The sequence below is a fragment of the Mauremys reevesii genome, unplaced genomic scaffold (genome assembly GCF_016161935.1).
Source record: "Mauremys reevesii isolate NIE-2019 unplaced genomic scaffold, ASM1616193v1 Contig136, whole genome shotgun sequence".
Lineage (NCBI taxonomy): Eukaryota > Metazoa > Chordata > Testudines > Geoemydidae > Mauremys > Mauremys reevesii.
This window is the reverse complement of record NW_024100756.1, coordinates 49,423-74,643: the sequence shown is the minus strand read 5'-3', so window position 1 is coordinate 74,643 and position 25,221 is coordinate 49,423. Positions and strand designations below refer to the sequence as shown.

Here is a 25,221-nt window from a genome sequence, read left to right as displayed (position 1 = left end):
AATGAGGAACAGAGAACCTCACTAAACTTTGAGACCAGAAAAACAGGGACACAGTGCATCATGGGAATCCCTGCTCCAGGTGCTAATGAACCTACGCCTGCACACACTCAGCTTAGCAATTATCAGACCAATTCTAGTAATAAATCTTCAATTGATATCCCAAAATACTGAAGGAGCCTAGTTGCATTGTGAGCTCCCTGGAAGAAAACACTACCCATAGCCAAGAGTGATCAGTTCCTATTGTCTAGCTAAAAAAAACCCTCGAGTCATCAGTTTACCCACAAAGAAATCTAGTGTTCTCCCTTGAACTACTGTATTTTCTCTACAAAAACCCCTACCTGTGCCCAAGTCAGTGTTCTGATGTATAGACTCAAACTCTGCATCAGTTCCACTTGGACACCATCTCCTGACTGATCATGTTGAGGGCTCTGCCAGTCTCCAGCACTCAGGACCCAGAGCTACCACCATCACGTGGGAACCCCGACCAGTTCAAGCCTCATGGAGTGGGTGAGATTTCTCTCTCTCTCTCTGTTTTCTTTTCTACCACAGGTATTAACCTTTAAAATGTAACTGTTATATTTATTTAGCCCTCCTTGTGCAGTTATCACTATTATTCAATAAATTACTTTTATGGTTCAGCTGGTTGCTTCTCTCTCTCTCTCTGAATTTTACTCTTTTGTGTTTTCAGCTTCCCCCATTAATTCTGCAGCAACACTTCCTTTACCTAAGCTAAAGATCCCTGTAGCGCCCAAAAATACTGTGGGCTTTGCTCATTAAGTGAGTTACTACCAGTACTATTGTAACGTGAAAGTGGGATAGGGACGTGTTAAACTTGGGGCACATAAGGGGAGGGCAGCTGAAAGTGCTGCTCAACCCAGCCCATTGAGTACAGAGACACATGAGGGGATCAGCTGGAGGTGCTGATTGACCCGGTCCACTCAGACTTAGGGGTGGGAGTGTGTGTGTGTGTGTTCATCTAATTCTAGGGCTGGAGGAACCCAGCCCTGGGGAACCTAGGTCCTGCAGGGTAGCTCCATTGGGAGGGACCTTGCAGAAGGGAAAAGTAGAGCTTCATATGAACACACAAATGACATAAGCAGCATATTAACAGATTTACAGCACCCTCCTTCCCCACCCAGAAGAGTGACCCTAATAAATGGGCATAGCCCAAAGTAACGGGCACATCTGGTAACATGACCATCTTGGATAATAGCCATTGATGGACCCATCCTGCATGACCTTATCTCATTCTTTTTTGAACGCCTTTTATAGTTTTGGACTTCAACACCCCTTGCCAATGAGTTCCATAAAGTGACTGTTCAACACCCCTTGCCAATGAGTTCCATAAAGTGACAGTCCATAAAGTGACTGTGTGAAGAAGCATTTCCTTACATTTGTTTTAAACCAGCTGCCTATTAATTTCATTATGTGACCCCTGGTTCTTGTGTTACATGAAGGAAGCAATAACTCTTCCTTATTCACTTTCTCCACTTATCATGATTTCTCAACATTTGCCATGACAACTACAGCCCACCTAGTAACTTAGTTCATTCATGCCCAACAGTACACATATCTAGCTCTCAAATGAATTAAATGCATTTACCAAACCTCATCCTATGCTGCGTTTTGAGCGCCACTATTCAAAGGAACACTGGGCTGCCCTGTTGTGTACACCACTGCAGCAGTTAATGCTAACTATACATCGCACTGTTCACAGAATTTACTAGTCCTGTAAGGATTTTTCTTGAGAAAGCGAAGAAATGCTTTAACGCCGTCCATCTTGCTGATTTTCTGCTTCGCTCTATTGTCTGCTGCTGATATTGATTGCACGCACCTGTGTCACATGTACATTGGAATATAATTCCACATAGTCCTACAATCCTTAGATGACGATCTGAGAGGAAGTAGAACATGTACTAAACTGGATTTTCTTTGCCTTAGGAATTACAAATGTGCTCATTTTACAAATGAAAACTTGTCAGAACAAGGTAAATGTGCCCTGTCCTGAAGAAAAACTTCTTATTGCCTCTCGGTGTAGATTACAGCCCTTCTTGGCACCAGCTCTATAGATTTGCCTCTGTGACTGGTTTTGCCTGCCTGCTTCGTGTTCCCGTTCATTAGGACTTAGGCCAACTTGACCCTTGTAATGGCTTTAATTCCCTTCACTACTATGAAGGAAAACATGGCCTACCTAGCAACAGCCTTATTAAGCAAGATCTGCTGAGGCTTTCAATCCTCTGTGGAGAGTTCAGTTGTTCAAAACAAGTTTTTAAATTTTCTGGTGATGCTGATGAGTATTTGGTTGTCTTCTATAAAATGTGGATTATATTATAATCTCAACCATGATAGTACTGAAATTGATTTTATAAACCCTAGGTAAATTCCTGGATTTGCAGCATAATGGAACTGGTAAGACTGCGGTTCCAAAGATGGTACAGTTCTATATAAAACTTTTCAATGTATAATGTGCTCAGAAACTGAACAGCATTTTGAAAAGCTAGCGTGGTAACTTTAAAACAATTCAGTGTCCTCAAATGTGTTTGCATTGTTTTGTCTTCTTTGCATGCCTGACAAGCTGTCAGATCTTTATCACGAATGCTTCTGAGATTGATCTGTGCACTGCAAAGCCCACAGCCCTCAGTGTTCTGGGCCCACCCACTCACTGGATCCTTTGAGTCTGCAGCTTCAGCTCTGAAGGGTTAAAATCCTCGTGCTGTGTGCATAACAACTTGGTACACCTCTACCCGATATAACACGACCCGATATAACACGAATTCGGTTAGAGCGTGGTGAAGCAGCGCTCTGGGGCGGGGCTGCGCGCTCCGGCGGATCAAAGCAAGTTCGATAGAGCGGTTTCACCTCTAGCAGCGGTGAGATTTTTTGACTCCCAAGGACAGCATTATATCGGGGTAGAGGTGTATATGGATTGCGTCCGCTTTTAGAGGCCCAAAGTCCAGAGTCTGGTCAAGAGGCCAGAGGCCTAGCAAATAGTGATCAGCTACGAGAAAGCAGAATAAACAAAAGATAACCTTGGCCCTAGGTCATTAATTTGTTATTAATGCAGATTTCCATGGAAGGATATGACTAATACTCATTCTCATTAGCCATCCTTAGACCTGACAGGTACGTCTTAATGTCTCCAAAGAAACTTAGAGACAGACTATTTTAAAAAAAGACCTGCTGAATGAATAAAATGAGGTTTAAAATTAACTTTGTAAACCAAATACAGTAGAACTTGCTTATATTGAACTCAGCTGTAATGAAACTTCATGTAAGTTTTGCCATTGACGTCAAAAGGATCTAGGGTCTGACCTTCTTCCAAAGTCTCAAATTGCCTCTATGCATTTCAGTGAATTTGCACTCCTGCTACACAGAAGCTACTCTATGTTTATAGGGCCAGATGGCATACCCCCCAACACACAGCCTGAATCCTATACCATAACGCATTTAAGCATATGTGGAGCTCTAAGTGTGTGAATAGTCCCATCAAAGTCAAGGAATTTGTAAGGAAAAACATGGCACTTCAAGTGCAAATCCTCTTCCAAGTTGCAAAAAACCCACTTCACAACCACTACTTCAGTACCAGAGCTGCACTCCTGTTCACTGGCAGGAAGATGGTGCATAGATATGACTGCAGGTAGGAAAAGATGCCCAGCTTCTTGTCCTGCCTTGCTCTGCCAAGCATCCCGCCTCTCCTGTGTGGTTAGGTCTGGGATGCTGTGTTTCTGACAGGGGTCCCCAAACTGTCTTGCAGGGAGGGCAGTAGAATTTTCCCCCATAGTGAAATCACACTGTGGTAATCCTTTGGGAACAGAAATTATCACCAAATGACCAAATAAGTATTAAAACTGCACTGCAAGCCTGTTATCAGGCTGAGCAGAGACAGAAAGGGAGGAGAAGTTGCCACAAGTGAGCCATGAGAGGACTAAGGAAGTCACTAACTCCAGACTTCATGCAACTGCTTTTCATTAAGGGTGAAGGACTAGCCTTTCAGACAGGAAGTGCCCCTGCACTTGAATAAAGGAAGTGTCCCCCCAAGAGATGGGGCTATTTTGGCAGTCAGGCCTTTTCCTGTTACACTGAAACAACTCTGTCGATGGTGATGTATTTTTGTGAAACAACCAAATTTCCCCACAGGTATGTTCTTGTCATATCTATATTTAGATTGGCTAAAGCTCTTTGTAGTAGGAATATGTTGTTTGTTTATCATGTAACTTTGACTCCTTCACCTGCACTCTTCCCAACCATCCATCTCTGCTGAACCTACTTTTAGCATATCCCACCTTTTGAGCAGCTTTCAGCAGACACTGTATATGATTGATTTTGCCATTCTGCCAGTAATATGTCCCCTCACTCTCTCTGTAATTAACATGTAATAGACAAGTTTTGACAACACTTTCCTGTACTGTTTTACTTCCCTGTGTTGCACACTTTAGAACTTCTGAGTTTGTGCAGATTCTCCTTTTAGATTCTCCTGTTGTAACCCCTCCTATTATTTAATCCTGTCCATGCTGGGTGGTGGTATGTTTTGTCAGAAGTGAGCTGCATTCAGTGTGTTTGTTCAGTAAAGTTCAGAACTGCTACAATCCTGACACTTCAAACTGTTCAAATGTCAGCTTCAATTCTGAGGGAAAAATGATCACACACAATATTCAAACAGTGTGCGGTGCAGGTTACAACAAATGCATAGGAGGTCATGACTCTACAGAATAGATGCAGGAGCTCTAGAAGGCCTCAAGAAAGGAGTTCCTCTACACAACAATTTTTGTTGTACCCCACCAACGGAAACGTTGTTCTTTCTGGATTTTAAATGTAAGCAGAGTCAGGATGAGATCTACCCTGACATCTGGTGGTACATTATGAGGAGTGGGCAAAGGAATTTTAGGAATGTGCATTTGCATTGGTAAACCCACTCCACTTAGCATAACACACAGCAGCATGGGATAGTTATTTTCACACTGTGGAATCCCCAATTTCTTTGTTATTGGGGCAGGAAGGAAAAAAAAGGGCTGTTACCTTAATTATGTGAATGAGGAACTATGAGACTGCTTTATGACAGAAATGACTCAACCTACATTAAATAGTACTTGCTAGACAAGGGACATGGGTTCCAAAACCCAGTGAAGGAAGAGAGGCTGGGGACTGGTGTGTGTACCTGATGGTATGGGCCCCTTTTGAGGGCCTGGAACACCAATTGCACATCCTCCTCTCTCCACTGTTAAAGAGCAGAGCTAATTTTGAATCCTTTAGGAGTCCATCTGGAGGCTGCTGACCTGAATTCATGTTGGCCCAAGGTGGCACTGGGGCTCCTCTACTACAAGCTGAAATCACTAGAAGAGCTAAGCTTACTGAGCTGAGATCACTGAGTGGCAGAGCCTGAAGATTGAGATCGCTAAGCAGCTGGCAGAGCGGAGCAGTCTGCAGCACGTTGGTGCAGCCCATGGAACAGTGAGCAGTGTGGAGCGGTTTGCGTGGATGGCTGATGCGGTTCACGGGTTGGCTGGAGGAGCGGCGCTGCAGCAGAACTCCACGGAGAAGTGGGGCAGTCGGCCCTGGCCCATGTAAGGTGTCCCTTAACACCCTGTGTGTGCCCCCCCCATTTCCACCCAGGCTGGGGGGGGGTAAAACTCTGCAGATAAACTTTTGAACTCTGGGGTGGCACTGACCAGAGACAGAGACTCTTGGATTGTTGGACTTTGAGGTGATTGGACTTAAGACCCTAAGGGGGAGAGGACAGTGCCAAATGTACTTGGAGGTGGGTTTTTTTTTGCTTATGGTTTGTGTATAGTCCTGTTTGTGGTGTCTCTCCAACGTGATGCCGCATTGTTTCCCTCCTTTATTAAAAGGATTTTGCTACACTCAGACTCTGTGCTTGCGAGTGGGGAAGTATTGCCTCCTAGAGGCGCCGAGAGTGGTAGGTAATTGTCCCAGGTCACTGGGTGGGGGCTCGAGCCGGTTTTGCATTGTGTTATTGAAGCGGAACCCTGGATACTGAACCCGGCCCTTGTTGCTGCCAACTCAGAGGGGCAGAAGGGTTACATAAAAAGCCTCTCATAAAAATGCCACATCTGGTAGCATTAGCGCTGAGTGCAGAGAAAGTGGGTGCCACGGCACAGCTAGACTCCTTTCTACGAAAGCAATAGACGTCAATCAAGAATGTTACCAGCGATTGCCTCAGGTGGAAAGTGATAGCTAAAATTGTATGCAGTTGACAGATTGATATTAATTTCCTAGAGACTGCTTCTCAGGTATCAGATTTGTGGGTACAATACAGTCATTCCTGGAGTGGAGTTTCTTGGGTAATCAAAATAGGTTCTACCTGTTTCACAAAACGTATTGATTTAGGGCCTGATCCAAACCCACTGAAGTCGTTGGAAGGCTCCACCGATTTAAAATTATGGGCAGTGGATCTGGCCCCATTTGAGCACTTTGTAAGGACTCAGGAAAAGAATCCCATTCAAAATAGTTAGATAACTAAAGAAAGGCATGTGGTACTATTTTCCATATTATTCCTTACTGTCTCAGCACTGTGTGGAAGAAAGTGTTCATGCTCTTTATCCCACAGGGATTGGAAGGAATCCTATGAAATGATTATTTGCCACATGAGAAGAACAGAAAGCATTTGTACAGGCTTAGGGAGTGGGAAAAGATGGTGCTGTTTTATGTATGAAATGTTCCACGCTAAAGGAAGAGAGCTGGGTCATGTAAATAAGCAGTGACCCCCAGGCTCTCTGGATTCTCTACTAAAGGGGACCTGACCCTGCAAACCCTTGCTTTCCTCAGTAGTATTAGAGCCCAATCCTGCAATTGTTTAAGCTAATGAGTCAGTTTACGCAGGTGACAAGTCTGAGTAAAATACTTGCATGAATGAAGTTACTTCCCTGTTTTGTATTGTTTCAGGATTGGGCTCTTAAGGCAAGAAAGCGGTACTGTGTGATTTAAGCACAACTTGCAACTGGATTTTTAGGATTTGGCCCAATGTCTCTTATTACTCAACAACTGTTTTGCTAGGCCACAGTGGTGGCCAGTGAGCTACAAAGCTCAGACTGAAACAACAGATGAGATTTACAGTTATACACTGAGTCTTGTAGAGACACAAATGCCCTAGAGAATACTTGCATGATGGATACTTCTGCAATCAGAGTTCTGGGTAACTCAGCAATGTATCCATTTGTCCAATTGTATGATGTAACTTTAATAGTGAGAGGCTTTAAAATAAGTCAGTTCAGGGACAGTGTTTCTGATTCAAGGAGGATTATGGCCTATGAACTATGGGAGGAATGCCGTACTTCTGCAGTTTTAAGGAGACAGTCTTTGGCTTCAAATGTTTGTGACCCAAACCAATTTATTATTCCTGCTTCTTGAATATTTGTATTTGTTCTTTTTTTTGTTTTTTTTGGCCAGGGGAGGAAGGGTCGCAGATGGATGGTACTGTAGCCAGACATTTTACCCTGCAGGGGCATCCACCAATTAACCACTTGTGAAAGGGACCCAAGGGTAATGTCACAGGTGACAGATAACCAGGAGACCTCAGATCAGTCTGTGACAAACATAACAATAATCTCGTGCGTCTCAAGGGCTAAAAGCTCAGTGGAAGCGGAGTCTCTCCTTTATAGTGCCGATTTAAAGGGGAAGCAAGCTGAAGCTTGTTCATGGTATGGGAGAGGTACCAGCGGTGACTCTCTGATCCCAGGTGATAAACTCCTCCCAGCAAAGTACCGACTCGGAGACTACAGCGCAGAGCTGCGGAGGAGGAAGAAATAGGCAGGGTCCCGGGATGTGGGAGCTCACTACACTCAAACTTTCCCAAGCCTGGCCTGAGGGCTCTCTGCTCGCTACAGTGATATTTCGTCCCCTTCAAAAGTTCCCTTGGGAAGCTGTGGGAGGAAGATCCCCTAGGGGCCGTGGCGAAGACCAGGAGCAGGTCTTGTGTCTCGGTGGTGGGGGTGGCTGTTGGCTTTTCCTCCACCCCATTGCGCTCCCCCGGGGGCTCCCAAGTCAGCGCCCACCAGTTTGGGATTTATCTTTCCTAGGCGGACCTCTTCCCTTAACCTCCTTCTCCCCGCTTCATCCCTGAAGCATCTGACTCAGCCTGGTCCTTGCACGGCAGAGCGAAGGTCCACGGTAGAAATGCCTATCAGCTCACCGAGATGAGGGTGCAGCTGCCCCTGGCGCTGGAGCAGGATGGAGGGAGGGAGGCAGCCCAGCGGCTGGGGTACACCGGGAGAAAGAGAATGAGGAGAGGAGCGGGTGCCCACACACACAGAGAGAGGCGGAGAGCAAGGACACACACACACACAGTTGCACCCAGAGTCAGGCACCCCATGCCCAGTGCCTGAGACAAAGTGACAGAGCAGGGGGCACAGACACCGTGTGAGAAGCAGGCACCGGGGCTGAGATGCACATGAGAGAAAGACAGAGGGGCCGAGAGAAGACCGGCCCCCGCCCACGCTGACCGAGAGCGGGACGCAGATACACACACACACACACACACACACACACACACACTGATCTCACACAGATAGGGTGATCTTACACACGCAGCCAAGGTCATGATCACACACAAGAGACAGGCTGATCGCACACACGGCAATCACACACACACAGCGATCACACACACACACAGAGCGATCTCTCTCTTACAGGGTGATCACACACACACACGATCATACACACCTCTCCAGGGACAGGGAGAACGCCAGGCTCCGCTCCGCGCGGAATCTGAGCACAGCAGCAGCAAACCCATCCTGGGTCTGGGCCTTTCTTCTCTCTCTTTTTCCATTTAGTCAAACAACACCTCCCCAAGCCCTGAAAAAATGCCTGCCTGTGAAGCGAGGAGAGGGCGCCGGGTCTATAAATAAGAAGTGAGTACTGGCACAATGGCATGTGTTTCTAGATCGCAGTCTGTCCGAACCCCTCCTGGCCTGACCCCCTTCCCTGAAACCCCTGCCGCACCCTGCAACCCCCTGCCGCACCCCTCCTGCATCCCGACCCCCTGCCGCACCCCACACCCTTCCTGGCCCGACCCCCTGCTGCACTCCACACCCCTCCTGCACCCCAACCCCTGCCTGACCCCTGCTGCACCCCGACCTCCTGCCACACCCCGCACCCCTCCTGGCCCGATCCCCTGCCCTGAAACCCCTGCTGCACCCCGACCCCCTGCCCTGAGACCCGTGCCGCACCCTGCATCCTCTGTCCTGACCCCCTTCCCTGAGCCCCCTGCTTCACCCTGCACCCCGCATCCCTCCTTCACCCCACACCCTGCCCTCAGCCCCCTGTCACACCCCTCACCCCTCCTGCACCCCTGGGGACAGGAGGGGCAGAGATGAGGGGATTTTGGGAAGGGGTTGGAAAGGGGGGGGGGCCGAAGGAGGCATGGGGGGGGTGTGTCAGTAAATGCAGTCCTCAGGACAATGTACTAGTCCTCATGGTCATTTGAGTTTGAGACCCCTGATGCAGAACCGTTACTAGGTATTTTTGAGCCCCAGGCAAGAATATAAAATTGCGCCCTCCCCCAGGGCTGGCTCTTCTGCAGCAATTCGGCGGCAGGTCCCTCAGTCCCTCTCGGAGGGAAGGGCCTGCCGCCGAAGAATGAATGAAGTGGCGGCAGTAAAACCTGTGATTTTGGGGGGGTCAACTCATGATTTTTGACTGCTTGGGCTGGTAATGTTGCTTCCAAGATGGTCTTTGGTTCCAGTCTAGTTCCAATGCAGAGAGGGACTCACAGGTTAAGAGAGGAGGAGGTGCTGGATATCAGCAGTGGCCACTAGGGATCAGCATGTGTCCTGAGAATGCTGGGAGTTCAGGTTTGCAGCCAGGATCAAGGGTGGCAGGTTTGTAGAAATTTTGGTGGTGCCCAGAACCCGCTCTGCCCAAACTCTGCCCACGGCTCTGGGAGGGAGTTTGGGTGAGGGAGCGGTCTGGGGTGCAGGCCTAGGCTGGGGCAGGGAATGGGGTGCAGGCTCTGGAAGAGAGTTTGGGGTGGGAGGAGTGCGGAGGGAGGGTGCAGGTTCTGGGAGGGAGTTTGGGGATGGAAGGGGTGCAGAGGGACGGGGTGCAGGGGTGAGGACTGTGGCTGAAGGTGAGAGGTTTGGAGTGTGGGAGGGGCTCAGGGTGAGGGCTCCGTCTGGGGCTGGAAATGGGAGGGGCTCAGGGCTGGGGGAGAGGGGCAGCATGCAGGGGGATGAGGGCTCTGGTTGGGACTGGAGATGAAGGGTTTGTGGTGGGGGCAGAGGGTGCAGTGGAGGGTGAAAGCTCTGACTGGGGTGGGGGCTGGGGGGGGGGGCAGGGCTGGGGCTGAGTTTGGGGTGCAGGCAGGCTGCTCCGGGACAGGGGCCAGAGAGGAGGACTTCCCCCAGCCCTTTCCCTGCTGGCAGCAGCAAGCTCTGGGGGAGGAGCCCCCCTTTCCTGCCCCCCCAGCAGCACATTCACCTCCACCACTGTCACTGCATTGGCTCCTAGGGACCCTCTCAGGTCCAGGAATCTCCCTCACTTCCCCTGTGGTGGGTGCCAGGAGGTGCTGCATGCGGCTCTGCCCCTGCTGTTGCCCCTGACTGTAACCTCACTGAGGGCGAGGGATGGGGCTACCTTCTTGCCCAGCATGGGGCAGGAGCAGTGACTGCAGGCGGAGGGAGAGGGCTCTGTGCTGCTGGAGGTCTCGTTGGAAAATGAAAAAGTCTGAGGTGGAAGGGCCGGCTCCGGGTCGGGAATTGGGGGGCGCTTGGACCCTGCGGCAGCATTTGCGGCTGGGTGGCAGCATGGAGCTGCTCTGTCCCGGAGGAGGGGGGTGGGAGGAAGTTGGGGCCGGGGGCACTCATGGGAGGCGTGGGGGCAGCAGGTGGGGCCAGGAGGGGATCACCTGGGTTATAAATATCTCCGGGCCAGCGGCGGTGTTTTTCTTTCTCCGCCAGTTTCTGCACCTGAGGCAAGTGCCTCACTCCCCTCGCCCGGGCACTGCCCTGAGGTGAAGTAGGGTGAAGAGCTGGCAGAGCTTTCTGAGCAACTTGTATTGTGGGGATGTTCCCCCCCCCTTGAACTAGGCATTAGAGGAAGGAAAGAAAGGCGTAAGGAAAGGAACAGGCGCAGCTTCTCGCCTGTCTAGCCAAGACCAGCGGGCTTTGTAGGCACCATGCCAGGCAGCTGATCTCTAGGCAAGAGTCCCACTGAGGTAAGTAGGAGCCCAGCTGCAGGGTCAGCCCTGGTGGGGGTGGGGGGGGCAGATGTGCACAGTTAGAACAGACGCACCGCTCACTATCCGGCACCAGAACATTTCCACGCTGCCTTTCCCCCGCCCCACAGAACGCAGCCCTGGCTCGCTGAGCGATCTACCTTCCCATTGGCCACACTGGGTGACGTGTTGCTGCCGAACCTCCCTAATAAACAGCCCATTGGTCCATGGTGGCAGCAGGTTCGTGAGTGGCTGCGCTAATGGCCAATCAGCGCTATCCTGGGGGGGGGGTGTAAAAAACTGACCGTGCGGCGCCGGTTGGTGGAACCTGGGCGCTGGGGAAGGGAGCGGGGACCCGGCAGCCCCGGGCGCTCCGGTGAGTGTGGGGCGGGGCGAGGAGCCGGGCACCGCCTCCTGTCGGGGCGGGGGCGGGGTGAAGGAGCGGGCGCTGGTCCCCGCGCAGGCAGCGGGGCTGGGGGGCGCCTCGGCCCGGCCCTTCTCCTCCTGCCTGGGTCACGCAGTGTGGCTGCGGCCGCTCCCCGTGGGCACCGCCGGGTCTTTGGCCCGCTCTCCCCAGGCGCTCGGAGGTCACTGTCCCCCCCGGTCTCTGGGCTGCGGTTTAGGCTTCGTCCCTGGAAAGGTTTGTGTAAAACCAGCTCCTGCCCGGGGACAAGGGGCGGGGCGGGCGGGGCGGTGTTTGCCCAGCACCAGCTGTGTATAAATCAGCCTCCCTGAGCCCCCCCGCTGCAGCCCTGGCTTCAGCTGCGTGTGTGAGCCTGGCCTATAACGGGCCGCCCGTGCTCCCGGGCAGTGGGCGGCGCTGGCCAGTAGGAGCCGATTTGCGGCAGACACTCCACGGCAAGTGCCAGCAGGTCCCTCTTTCTCAGGCCCCCTCGTGTACACCCCTGCTTGAAAAGCTGTTTGTTTGTGTGCAGGTCGCTTTGTTTAGCATCTTCTGACTCCTGTTGCACTGTTTTTCTTGTGACTGCTGCCAACTGTTGTAAGAAAACTTCTTCTTTCTTTGCAGCAAGTGGTGAGCAATTTGGCCTGCTGATAGGATGTTACCTCTTTTTTCCTGCTGCCACCTTGGATGACTTGTCCAGAGTCTTTACAAGTTTGTATGATTAGGGTCAAGGTGCTGTTTATTAAATTGTTGAGGATTTCACTTCAGATCTTCATGGAAAGCCTTCCAGAATGTCTGGATGTTCTGGGATAAGACTCACTGGTAGAGCTGAGGACACAGCTAATCTAGGGCATGTCTTCGCTAGGGTTTTATAACACATGTAACCCCAGCCCTGATGCGTGGCCTAAGACTTCTCCCTGTTGCTTGCTTCTTGGAGTGGCTTCTCACCTCAAGGGTATGGGGCCTGTGAGCTCATCTGCCAGCCCCATAGGCAGCTTGGCTGTGGCTCCACCCCCAGCCTCTCTCCCCAGACCCTGGACCTGCTTCTGGCGCTAGACCCTGCCCTCCAGCAGCAGCCCTGGCCTTGGCCCCCTTACCCTGTATGCGTCACCTCTCCCTGCCACCCCTCCTCAACCAACAGAAAGGGCTACCTTTATATGGTTGTGCAAGCATTTGTGGGTCATCAAAAATGCTTCACCAATGTCAGTGTTGGCTGGTTAGGGAAGATACGTGATGCTTGCATTGTTAAGAACACAAGACTGTTGAAAGTTACAATCAGAGACTTTCTTGACTGGCAGATTACTATTGGCAATGTTGAAATGTGAGTAGCGATACTGGGAGGACCCAACCTACCCCTTGCGCCATTGGCTCATGAAGGCATCCACCTCAACAGCACCCAGGAAAGATTCAGCTACCAGCTCAGCATGTGCAGAATGACAGTTGGGTGCATAGGCGGCAGGTTTGTATAATTTTTGGTGGGGCCCAAAATGGTGGTGCCCCCCCGCTCCCGCCCTGTAAGCCGATATAAAATGAAGCTACAACGCGTCAGCGCCACAAGATTACAAGGGTCAATTAAAAGTGGAAAGTCAGAAGCAGCACTTGCCTACTTCAATATACAGTATTATATTTTGTTGCACCTGTTGTGATGAAGTGGGAATGTTCTTAATATTTTCTCTGAATACTGTGTGGGTGTCTCAGTTTCCCCTGCAAGATGCCAACTGAAGGTGTTGGGGACAAAGAGATCAGGTGGCCTCCTTGTCCGGAAGAGACACAGAGGCCAGAGGAGGAGTGTCAGTTTGGAGCTGGCTGGGAAATGGGGAGAGACTCAGAACTTGGTTCTGGGCTCCCCACCCATAAGATGGACCTGACAGAGGGATTCTGTTTTCTGTACCAACAAGCTCTGTTTAAACTGTGTTCCCGTCATCTAATAACCTTCTGTTTTACTGTCTGGCTGAGAGTCACATCTGACTGTGGAATTGGGGTGCAGGGACCTCTGGCTGCCCCAGGACCCGCCTGGGCGGACTCACTGCGGAAAGTGCATGGTGTGGAAGGGCATGCTGAATGCTCTGAGGTCAGACCCAGGAAGGTGTAAGCTTCTTGCCCTGGAGACAGTCTGCTCAGAGGAGGCTCCCCAGAGTCCTGACTGGCTTTTAAGGAGTGGTTCCAGAGCATCCCAGCATCCACTTCCACCCCATGCACTTCCCAGAAGTCCTAAAAGGCACTAACACTCCCTCCTCTGGCCTTTGTCAAGAAGGCTAACAGCATTTTGGGCTGTATAAGTAGGGGCATTGCCAGCAGATCGAGGACATGATCATTCTCCTCTATTCAACATTGTTGAGGCCTCATCTAGAGTACTACGTGCAGTTTTGGGCCCCACATTGCAAGAAGGATGTGGAAAAATTGGAAAATCCAGTGGAGGGCAACAAAAATGATTAGGGGGCTGGAGCACATGACTTCTGAGGGAACTGGGATGGTTTAGTCTGCAGAAGAGAAGCATGAGGGAGGATTTGATAGCTGCTTTCAACTACCTGATAGGGGGTTACAAAGAGGATGGATCTAGACTGTTCTCAGTGGTAGCAGAGGACAGAACAAGGAGTAATGGTCTCAAGTTGCAGTGGGGGAGGTTTAGGTTGGATATTAAGAAAAACTTTTTCACTAGGAGGGTGGTGAAACACTGGAATGGGTTACCTAGGGAGGTGGTGGAATCTCCTTCCTTAGAGGTTTTTAAGGCCCGGCTTGACAAAGCCGTGGCTGGGATGATTTAGTTGGGAATTGGTCCTGCTTTGAGCATGAGGTTGGACTAGATGACCTCCTGAGGCTCCTTCCAACCCTGATATTCTATGATACTCTAAACTGACCACCAAATTTAAGTTGCGTGTTTTTCCCGTCAGGTGAGGACTCTGGGGCAGGGCTGGGGATAAGGAACTTGGGGTGCAGACAGGCTGCCCCAGGGCTAGGGCCAAAGAGGACTCCCCTCCACCCTCCCTGGCAGCAGCAAGCTCCAGGGGAGGGACCCCTCCTCTCCCCCGCAGTTCGCTGCACATGCTCCTAGGTCCCTCTCAGGTCCAGAAAGCCCACTCGCCTCCCCTATGGTGGGTACCGAGGGGGGAGGTTGCCATCACGTGTGGCCTCTCCTGCTGCCACTGGGGATGGGGCTGCCCCTTGCCCAGCATGGTGCAGGAGTGGGGACTGCAGGGTGGTAGCTGGGGAGGGGCACAGTATCACAAAATTCACCTAAGCCCCAGCTGCACAGGTCTAGGAAGCTCCCCTCCCCATTGGTGTAGCCAGGTTCTAACGTCAGGGGGAGCAAACACGTAAAAAAAGATGCCAGCCAACATATCCAATTACTAATCAGGTAGTTCTATAACAGGCTGCCCTGGACCCCATCACCCCCTGAAGCACAAGGTAGGGGTAGGCACCATCATGTTGTGCAACAAACACTTGACAAAATTACTGGACTTAGTGATGGACAATGCGGGCAGGTGGGTATTATGTCATTCAATCATTCAACCCATAAAATTGCACACATTTTGCCTCAGTGAAATTAAATATCCAGAGAATTACTGGGCCTGTGATGATGACCAGGGCTTGCTCACCTGTGGCTCCCGCTCCCTGTGCTGTGGAGGCACAGCCAGGCAGGTCTGCATCTGTAAGCAGGCACCCTGCCTCAGGTGCAGCTCCCGTGGGCCCTGATAGCCAATAGACTGGGAGCCTCCCGGCCAATGGAATGGGCTGGGCTGGGCTGGGCTGGGGGGCGGAAGGCAAAGGGGGAGATTGTAGGGAGCTTTGGAGGAGGGAAGGCAGTGGGGGTGGGGAGTGGGCTGGCACAACGGGGAGGGCTCTCTGGAGAGGAGTGACAGGGGTCATTGGGAGTCTCTCGAGGGGGCAGAGGGTTGTGTGGGTATCTGTGGGGCAGGGGGCTGTGATGGGCAGAGCCAGCTGCAACCTGGGTCTGCTCTGCGGGGGGTGTTGCTATAGTCCCCTCAGGAAGCTCCCCCCCATCCTGTGTATTTTATACCAGCCCCGGGGTGCCCATTGCTGCTCCTTTCCCCGCCCACGGCTCCATCTGTCTGTCCCCACAACCTCCCAGCTGTGTCCGTCTGTCTGTCCTCACTACCCCCCTGGCTGTGTCCTTGTGTCTGTCTGTGCCACAACCCCCTGGCTGTGTCCTTGTGTCTGTCTGTCCCACCACCCCCCAGCTGTGTCTGGCTGGCTGTCCCCACCACCCCCCAGCTGTGTCTGTCTGTCCCCACCACCCCCCAGCTGTGTCTGTCTGTCCCCACCACCCCCGGCTGTGTGTGTCTGTCCCCACCACCCCCTGGCTGTGTCCTTGTGTCTGTCTGTCCCACAACCTCCCGGCTGTGTCTGTCTGGCTGCCCCCACCACCCCCGGCTGTGTGTGTCTGTGCCACAACCCCCCTGGCTGTGTCCTTATGTCTGTCTGTCCCACAACCCCTGGCTGTGTCTGTCTGTCCCCCCCCTCCCGCTGTGTCTGTCTGTCCCCACAACCCCCCGGCTGTGTTCTTGTGTCTGTCTGTCCCACAACCCCCTGGCTGTGTCCTTGTGTCTGTCTGTCCCCACCACCCCCGGCTGTGTCTGTCTGTCCCCACCATCCCCGGCTGTGTCTGTCTGTCCCCACCACCCCCGGCTGTGTGTGTGTCTGTGCCACAACCCCCTGGCTGTGTCCTTGTGTCTGTCTGTCCCACACACCCCCGGCTGTGTCTAGCTGGCTGTCCCCACCACCCCCGACTGTGTCTGTCTGTCCCCACCAACGCCCCCCCCAGCTATGTCTTTGTGTCTGTCTGTCCCCACCACCCCCGGCTGTGTGTGTCTGTCCCACAACCCCCCAGCTGTGTACGTGTGTCTGGCTGCCCCCACCACCCCCGGCTGTGTCTGTCTGTCCCCCCCCCCCCGCTGTGTGTGTCTGTCCCACAACCCCCTGGCTGTGTCCTTGTGTCTGTCTGTCCCACAACCCCCTGGCTGTGTCTGGCTGGCTGCCCCCGCCACCCGCGGCTGTGTCTGTCTGTCCCACAACTCCCTGGCTGTGTCTGTTTGTCCCCACCAATCCCCCCTCCCCGGCTGTGTCTCTGTGTCTGGCTGCCCCCACAGCTCACCGGCTGAGTCTGTCTGATAGGGACAGACGCTGCTGCTGCTCGGCTCAGGGCTCAGACGCTGCCGGTGGCTCGCTCCCCCTCCCTGCTGTGGAGGCGTGGCCAGGCAGCTCCGGCACCGCCCCCGGCAGCTCCCATTGGCTGGGGTTCCCGGCCAATGGGCTGTGAGCCCAGTCGCTGCTGGGGCCTCTGCCGGGAGCTGCTGCTGCAGTGAGAGCGCCTGGCATTGCAACGCAGGGACCCCCCCCAAAGCACAGGGCCTGGGGCTAAACATTGCTGGAGCAGGCCGCCCCTCTAGGATCATAGGTGGGCCCTGGGCTCCACCGGCCCATAGAACTCGCCGCCCATGCCCCCAGAGTCCTGACTGGCTTTGTATGGAGTTGTTCCAAAGCATCCCAGCATCCCCTTCCACACCATGCGCTTCCCGGAAGTCTGCACAGGCACTGACACTCCCTCCTCTGGCCTTTGTCTCTTTTCCAGGCATTAGGAGGCCACCTGATCTCTTTGTTCTCCAACACCTTCAGTTGGCACCTTGCAGGAGAGTGGCCCAGGCCATCAGTTGCCTGGAGGCAGGGTTGCAGCCATTCTCTGTGAAGACGGCATCACACTGGCCCTCTAGGGCTTTACAACAATCACACCCCCTTATCCCACCATCTAGAGCCTTAAGAAATGCATTGGGAAACTGAGGCACACAGACAGTATTCAGAGAAAACACCTGTATATGACCAGTTACATACTTTGAAGGGTGTAAAATAATCAAATATTGTGCTAAATACAATGATACTCCAAAGTGACCACCAAATTTAAGGTGCATGTTTTCCCCTCAGGTGAGGTTCTGGGGTGGGGCTGGGGATGAGGGGTTCACAGTGCAGGAGCGTGCTCGGTGCTGGGGGTGCAGGCTTTGGGGTGAGGCAGGGCTGAGGATGAGGAACTTGGGGTGCAGACAGGCTGCCCCAGGGCTAGGGCCAGAGAGGACTCCCCATCACCACCACTGGCAGCAGCAAGCTCCAGGGGAGGGACCCCTCCTGCCCCCCACGGCACACACACTCTGCACATGCTCCTAGGGCCCCTCTCAGGTCCAGAAAGCTCACTCCCCTCCCCTATGATGGGTACTGGGGGGGGCATAGGTGGCCTTCCATGTTGCTGCCCCTCACCATAACTTCACTGTGGATGGGGCTGCCCCTTGCCCAGCATGGGGCAGAAGTGGGGTAGGCAGGGTGGTGGCTGGCTATGGGACGGGGGAGCAAGGTGTCATAAAATTCACCTAAGCCCTAGCTGCTCAGGTCTAGGAAGCCTCCGTCTCCCATCCCTCCTGTGGCGGGTGGGTTGGTGGGTGCTGGGGGAGGGGGCATTGCCTTCACATGTGGCTTCCTGCCTCCCCTGTGCAGCCTGCTGTGCCTCACTGGGGGTAGGAGTAGGGGCTGGGACTGGGGCTGGGGCAGGGGGGGAATCATAGGGTCAAACACTCAAACATAATAAAAAATCATAGGGTCAAACACTCACGGAAGCCCCAACAGCTGCTAAGGTGAGTGATGTGTGTCTCCTGGCCCGTTTGTGTCTCCTCCAGGTAGGGGCAGGAGAGGAGAGGGGAGGGGAGGGGAGGCCCCCTCCCCTCCCCCTCCTGAGTGCTTCAGCAGCAGTTAGCATTCCTCTTATGCTAATGCTGCAGCCCTTAGGCTACGGCAGCAGCAGCAAAGGAGAGAGAGACGCGCTGTGCGCTCTCTTTACATTCAGGCAGGGAAGCTACGGGGAGGGGGAAAAAATCTAGCTCCAAATATTGGTGGAGCAGAGCCCCTGATTATGAATATTCCTGGGGCTTTAGCTCCAAGAGCCCATATAAGTTGGCGCCCATGAACACACATACATCCTAACTAATTATGTTCTATAACAAAATATTCAGGTAAAATTTTCATTCAAAATAATTGAAATTCAGTTTTGCCGGCTGGTGAATCGGGGGCTTGAGGGATTTAGTAGTAAGTGCTCAGAGTTGGAAATGCTTACCAGTGTTGGGGACTCTGGTACCCCAAACGGCAAAGTTCGTTGTCTGACCGCGAGAGACAGGCAACACCAGCAAAGTTCAAATATAATGCTCTTTATTGAAGAGTGCACCACGACAATAGAGAGCGAGCTCATCTCCAAAGAGAACCAGCTAACCTCTTTACAAAATAACCTAGGTTTATATAGACAGTTCCGTCGCATCATCATAATTGCAATTACCTAGTTAAGTAGTCACTCCCCTTCTTTTGAAACTAGAAACTGTTACCATACATTCATTTTTATGTTCTACAAGATTAAATGTTTTACATGATTTATGATACTTTAACAATCACTAATCAATCTAAAATGTAATTGTTAGGAATAGACATAGAACAGAAACAGGGAGTTTGGAAGTTTGGAAACTTGGCTTCTTATGAGTTCTTTAAACGAATTGTTTCTACCTCAGTACGTTTGGTACCATGCTAGGAATACAGTCCCTTTCTTATCTCATGGTTGCTTAACTTTGTGAGAGACAGACCTGTAACTCCTGGGACTTTCCACTTATGATTTACCCATAAACCTATGTTAGGGTGTTAGCATGACTTTGTTCAGGTTGACACAACTGGATTTTGGTTACATTTTATTTAGGCCTAATACCAGTGACAAGGTACCATCACACAATTTGCTTGAGTTTAGGGTTGTGAAATTCAGACTCTACAATATAAAACAAAAACACTCAGATTTCATGGACACCAAAAGAAGGTACTGCCAAAACTTGCATTTGGCTACCTAGCTGGAGTTGGAGATCCCCAGTCCTTGTTCTCATTTGAAAGCTGAGATTTCAGATGCTTTTGGAAGAGGCAAAGCACTCTGGCTATGGTGTTCCTTGAGAAAGTGGCTGCTACAGTTATGTAGGAGTTAAAGTGGAGAAGCAAGATGTGACTTTAGGCTGAGATTTTCAAATGTGTGGTGAGTCCCATTAGCAAGAAGTTAGGTGTCCAACTCCCACTGATTTTTCTTTTGAAGCTCCTTTGAACCTTAATGCCTGATTTTTAATTCACGCTACAAATGAATGTTAATGCCCGGGGAGCGGAAAAAATTCTTCATTCAGGAGATATTACAATATACATTTGTACCCCTGGTATTGGTCCCTCAGTCTAGTGGTTGCAATTTCATTGTGGCACTGAGTTCCAGATCTCAGTTTTCAGTCTCTGAGCAGTTCGGTTTTAGAAGAACTCCCGTTGAGTTGTTGTCTTAATATATCACTAGAGATTAATGAGGGCTGTTGCTTTTATCACCCTTGTCTAATATTAGGCATAAGAAATGGAAAGGAAAGATTATGTATGAAATGAGGCAGATTATTAGCAAATATTCACTGTCAATTTGTAGGTTTTAAGTTTGAAGAACTCCAAGAACAATACAATAAAGAAGTTGAAGAAAGAAAAAAGCTGAGAAATATCCAGATTAAAGTATGGGGCTAGAGTATCTCAGCATTAGAATCTCATTTAATGTGTGACATGGAGAAAGGTGCAGTTCTTCAAAATTAGCCATATGATTTTTCAGGGAAAGTGGTAACATTAAATGTGCTCATTGTTCATACCATTGAGATTAAAGTGTAGATTTAAGAAGAGTAAGCAGGGGGTATGGTTAATTTCCTGACAGCATTTTTGAAAAGTTAGTACTAATTAGAATACACAAAAGGACTTTTAAACATTTTGTTTTCTTTTAAATAATCACACGACTGAGAATTTCTCAATAATTATTTATAACGATGTATAGAATTTATATGGAATGTATATGTTTTTGCATTTAAAATCTGAAAATGATCTCTTATGTTTTCTGTTTTAAAAGCAAAACAAACAAAAAACCTAACCTACTCAACTTGGGCACAGTTGTTTTACCACCTTAAGAATATTTATACTACTTCAACATGCTTACATCCTTTTTTTAGGAAACGTGTACTGAAAACCTACAAACAAAATTAATGAAATCGTGTACAATCACTTTCTAGTAAATTTAGAAGTTGATTTACACGATAAACTCAGTGTAAATATCCAGGAATATTCCCATTACTGTTTTTCAGTAGGTGCTTCCTTTGTAGCACTTTTAAAGACTGATAGCGCTCTGTAGCGGCGAAGACTCACCGCTGTGGCACCTCCTGCTGTTCGTCTCTTTCCAGCCTTTGGAGCGCTCTCTGCCGGCGGATGTCTCGCCAGCCTCAGGCCCCATGTCCCTCCCAGACCCCGGTGCCCTTTTCCTCAGGGTTCTGCCCCAGCAATACCCCCACTCTCTCTGGGTCTCCCCTCCCAGGGGAGCTCCCAACCCTCTAAAACCACCTTGCCTCAGTGGCTACTGCCAGTCATCCTCTTGCCCCCACTCACTGGGGCAGACCGCGGTCTGTAATGGCCACTCATCATTGGCCAGGGGTTAGGACCAGCTGCCTCTGCCTATTCCTGGGCTGCCCTCTGCAGCACCAGTACCTCCATAGACCTCCATCAAGACCCGCAGCCTGGGGAGTTGCAAGGCTAGAGCTCCCCTTGCCCTTTCCCCCAGCTCTGCTCTGCTTCAGGTACCTTGCTTGCAGACAGCTCACCCCTCTCCCTCCAGGGCTGAAGAGAGAGTCCTTCAGGTGCTGGCTCACAGGCCTCTTATCAGGGCCAGCTGGGCCCTGATTGGGTTGGCCACAGCTGTGGCTGCTTCCTCAATCAGCTTCGCTTGGCTGTTTTGAAGCCCTGCTTTACTGGAGGGGGGAAGCTGCTCCACTACTGATGTCAGGGATTACATTCTTGTGAATTTTGGGGAGCAGTATTGGGGCCCTTAGTGCTTTAGTCAAAACCCCATTCAAATGTTAGACATATTTGAAAACCAAGTTCTGTCAGTACCAATAGCAGCTTTGTTGTTTTTTTAGAACAGAATGGTCTGATCCAGTAGGGCCAATGGTCCATCTAGCCCATTATCCTGGCTTCTGGATGGTGGCAGATGCTTCAGAGGAATGAACAGAACAGGGCAATTTATTGAGTGATCCTCCCCTGTCATCCAGTCCCGGCTTCTGGCAGTCAGAGGTTTAGGGAAAGAAAAATATCTGATATTAGAGCCAAAGCATGTTTTTTTGAGTCCAGGGATTTTGTAAAAGTAAGTGCAAATAAATGAGTGTCTCTCTCTTGTGTGTGGAATGATTTACATGTAGAATTCTTGCTAATGGGATCACCACACATTTGGAGATGACTAGAGCCCACAGTCTAAAATGTAGCTATATTTGTCCACAGAACACAAATGAGGATCCGTTCTAATGCACAGTAAGTCTAGAGCGAAATACAAAAATGAATATTATGCCTGTCAACAGCTAGCTTGACAAAACCGATCTGATCGTGAGGAATGTGCAGGAAGGTACCTCAATGTTAACTGATAGGATGCCTCTCTTAAAATACAAAACAAAAAACTTGATATACTAAATATAAGGAACCACAGGTCAAACTTCTTGCCATTGAGATGCTGGCCAGCTTAGATATATCTGAACTGCAGATAGTACTCCCCCAACCCTCTTCAGCTGCCTGTGATGTTAATCAGCAAAGTATTCCAGTCAGTTGACTGCTGGGGGTATAAAAGCAGACTGGTGTAAATCATATAGTACTTTGTGCTGATGGACGATCTGTGTCGCGGACTCTGTTATCCAAAATTGCAACTGACAGCTTGACCAATTGCCTATCTTATTTCCATCATACAGAAGTGAATTAATTCTCTTATGAATTGTCAGCTATGTAAAGGTAGATATGCTTTCCCCCACTCTTTTTAAATAGAAAATAAATCATTCTCATCCTCAAAGTACTAAGAGTCACAGAAAGATTGCTCGGCATCAGGCTTCTTCATCAGTGTTCTCGTGGCAACAAGAAAAGACACACAGCTGTCCTTCATCCAGCAGTCAAGAAACCCTTTAAAGAGAGGATTTTACTTCATCCCATTTTCCATGGGGATAGGAGGCAATTCCTAGTCACAGTGGCTTAAGATCAAAGAAGACAGATTTCAACAACAAGTTCCCTGAAAATGGTGGTAATTCTTCCGTCATCGAGCAGTTAAAAACACAGAACCAAGGTATCTTGCAAGTGTAGTTATGACTTTAAATCTACTTTGTAAATAAGAACATCTTATTTTTTTTAAAGAGAATTAAAACCCTCTGTGTTTAAGGACTTCATTGAAGACTGTTTTATATATAAAAGGGGAGTAAAATACCTACTCAACGTGTAAGACTTTTGGAGATCTCTGGGTAAAAAACCCTATATACATGTTTATTAATTATTTTCTTGGTTTATAAAGTTTTTCCAGTATGAAAAAATTAACTGAGCTCAGAAACTGACTTGTTTTATTGTGTTTTGAATTTAATTCTTTGGCAGGTTCTGTAGAGTAATCTGTTCTATCAAGAAGTCATTTTCAGGAGATCCTTGCCTGCTTAAACTAGAACCATAGTAGAATGAGCATCTGGAGCTTCTTCAACTGAGAAGTCTTCTGAGCTTAAGCTCTCTAGTGTAGCCACTCTAAGCCGATGGGATAGAGGTCTAGAGGTCTCCCGTTGGCTTAATTCATCCGGGCCCCGCAAGCGGTGGCAGCTATGTCTCCTGTCGACACAGTGCTGTCCACACCGACGCTTAACTCTGTGTAAGTTATGTCGCTCAGGTGGGTGACTAATTTCACACAACTGAGCAACAAACCTTATGTCGACTTAAGCTGTAGTGTAGCCCTAGTGTCAGTGCAGCTGTGCAGGATACCCACTTGGAAGTCTTTGTAAACATTTAATAAACACTATAGGAAGAACCTTATCTTCAGCAGATAAGGTGACAGGTGACAGGCCATTTCATGTCTTCTGCTCTGCCATTCTGTCTTTGGTCTTCAGATTTTCTGTCAGTAAATTTTGTTACCTTGTTGGAAGTGTTTGGGACAGTGTCTGTATCCTCCATTTTTTCAGTGAATGGATGGGTCTCCTTTCTTAGATTTCTGCTTTAATCCAATTAAGCCAAAATCATTGGCAAGTGGTCTTTGAAAAGATCATTTTTAAATGGTAATGCTGTTCTGCAGGTCAGTTATCTCAATTCAAACACTCACCCTTTGCTTACTGTTAGTTTTAAAGAAGAGTTTTCATTTCAAGGCTTCGTTTATGTGCACGGTCACATTGTAAAGTTAATTGCAAACCTAAGATGAAGTTTCAGCTTTGGAAGCCTGAAGGGTTGGTTGGTTGGTTGGTTGGTTGGTTTGTTTGTTTGTTAGTTTGTCTGGGTTTTTTTGGGGGGTGTTGGGGGGGGAGGAAGGGGATGGGGCAGGGAGAAGGGTCAGTGACCGAAAAAAGGAAAATTCTCAACTGCCATTGGCTGCCATCTGTTTGTTCGCAGATAGAGTACCAGTGGAATAGGTCCTCATAAAAGAATGATCAGATCATTCATTTCACATGCTAATAATCTGAAATTGATGACTACTGTTCTTCATGTGCAAAATTCCATTGAAGTCTGTGGAAAAGAAACTATAGATTCTGAGCCTCCCCAAACACACACACGTGTATCATGAAAAAAACAGTTTTGATTTTTAGATAAGTGGTTTTAGTGATGTGAAAAAAAAAGACCCTATATGATATTTACAAAAGGCCCCTTCCAAAAAGGGAGACATGCATTGAATAAGTTAAATGAACACTATTGGGTTAAATTTGGCCCCAAATATAGGTTTCTAATAGCTTTTCTTCAGAAGCAGCTTTTTCAAAACTTAAGACCAAATAGAAATGTTTTAATAATGTTTTAGAAAATTCCAGTGGAGGTAGTTCTTATAAACAAAGAGCAGTGATTCTCAAGCTTTGGTACTGGTGACCCCTTTCACATAGCAAGTCCCCCACCCCCATATAAATTAAAAACACTTTAAAATATATTTAACACCATTATAAATGCTGGAGGCAAAGCAGGGTTTGCGGTGAAGGCTGACAGCTTGAGACTCCCCCACATCATAGCCTCACGACCCCCTAAGGGGTTGCAACCCCCAGTTTGAGAACCCCTGACAAAGAACCTCTGCAAAATTTGTGGCCTAAACACTGCAGTGTTGTGCCAATGCATAAGAATCAGAAAATGAAGCTAGTAAAAAACAAAGTGAAACTGATCTACAGCCACTATCCAAGTTCAAAAAATAAATATAAATTGTGCCAACCAGACTTTTAAAGGCCTTTCAATTTTTCCAATTTGATAATAGATTTTTAAAATGTTTTTATATTGCTACATATTTAACCTGATAAGCAGTTTTTAAATAGTTTTTTTCTAATTTGCATCTTATCAAGTGTCTAATTAGAATGTGTAGGCTGCTTTAAAGTACTAATACTGTAAGTACAGTGAAACCCCATTATAACGCGATGTTTGGGGTCCAAAAAATTCCATGGCGATAAATGCAGGGTCGCAGTATAGCGGGGTTTCAAGCTGGTCAGTTTAAGTCAGTGGTCCCCAATGCGGTTCATTGATGTGCTCTGCCTAGTGCTTAGTGCCCCTAGTGCCTAGTGCCTGAGCAGGGGAGAGAAGCCGCGGCCCCGTGCCTACCGGGGACAGA

General features: G+C 49.4%; 1 long non-coding RNA gene across 8 annotated transcripts in view; it reads left to right on the top strand.

Annotated features, from left to right (window-relative positions):
* Window positions 1-11,436: 11,436 nt before the first annotated feature.
* The window catches only part of LOC120393018, a 35,843-nt gene continuing 22,058 nt past the window's right edge, over window positions 11,437-25,221 (top strand). For 4 of the 8 annotated variants that reach the window (XR_005591865.1, XR_005591869.1, XR_005591868.1 and 1 more), the window contains exons 1-2: window positions 11,437-11,543; window positions 12,195-13,029. This is a non-coding gene — a long non-coding RNA (uncharacterized LOC120393018). Of the gene's footprint in view, window positions 11,544-11,782; window positions 11,808-12,194; window positions 13,030-25,221 lie in introns of those variants that run through there. The other 4 variants (XR_005591866.1, XR_005591873.1, XR_005591870.1 and 1 more) reach the window with 4 other exon arrangements.